We start from the raw sequence: 1217 nt of genomic DNA on the forward strand, positions 1-1217 counted from the left end.
GCCGGGCCCGCAGGAGAGCTGGAAGCCTGGGGTTGTTTGCCGCAAGAGCGCGAGCCTGTAAACAGGAGCGCTCAGCTGGGCGGAAGGGAAGCCATTAGCCCGGCCGCTCAGAGAAAGCGGCTCCCGCCCACGCGCGGCAATTGCGCTGAAAGCTTTTTAATCTGCAAGTGAGGCGTCGCATGGATGTTCTGGCCCTGACATTCAATAAAGGGCAACACGAAAACTCGCTTCCAGGAAACCAGAAACTCCCAAACAGCCATTAACGTGCACAGTTAACATGCGGTTCTCCCCCGCCCCAAAAAAAACAACAACGCAGGGATAGGAAACCGACGCCAGAAATAAAACTAATGTTGTTGACCCTGATCAAAAGTTTCCTTCCGACGAGAGAAGGTGCTGCGTCCAGCAAGTCTCTTAGTTTATCATCCCAAACGGTCTGCCAGCAGCTGCTGCTGCCTTGTCTTCCTGCTGCAAGGAGAGACCTCAAGGTTTATGGCTATTTGGCTGTTGGCTAGAAGGGCCTGTGTACAACCCTTGGAGCATTGTGAATTGCTTGGGGAGCAGGGGAATGAAATCCATTTTCTTTAGCTTAACATCTCTCTTCCTAGAATCAGAAAACTCCACTTTGCGTGCAGCCCCCTATCCAGACCAGGATTCCGAATTAAAATACTTGCAACAGACCTGTACGGGACCACCTCCCTGGGCTGGGTCATTATGAGCTAAGCAGGTGGGGGGGGGGGTGTCCTGCAGAGCTGTCTCTGGGCCATCAGCTCCACTCCTGAAGGGCTCTTACTCTTTGGAAGGCTCAGCTATGCCTCCAACCTGGAATGAGAGCAGACCCACGAAGGCACATGAATTCTTGTGTGTGTCTCAAAAGAGCCATCAGACCTCTCCCAGTCTGCAAGGCAAAATATTCCCAGTTCCTTCCACCTTTCCTGATCTCTTTAATAAACCTATTCCAGCTTCTTGAATGCTTCTTAAAGCTTCCCAAATGGATTCACTAGAGATAAGGTTAGTCCTCTGAGTCAAAGAATTACTTCTGGTGATTTTGGAGTTCATATTTCTGTTGAGGCAGCCTAAAATTGCATCTTTCCTTTTTTTACAATCACAACCCACTTCAATTTACCATCAACTAGCATACTTTTCTCACTGTGTATTTGACATTTGTTAAGTGAAGCAATTTGCACTGTATTAAATTTCATTCTCTGGCATTTTCAGCC

The sequence above is a fragment of the Vipera berus genome, assembly GCF_964194415.1.
Source record: "Vipera berus genome assembly, chromosome: 10".
Taxonomy (NCBI): Eukaryota; Metazoa; Chordata; class Lepidosauria; order Squamata; family Viperidae; genus Vipera; species Vipera berus.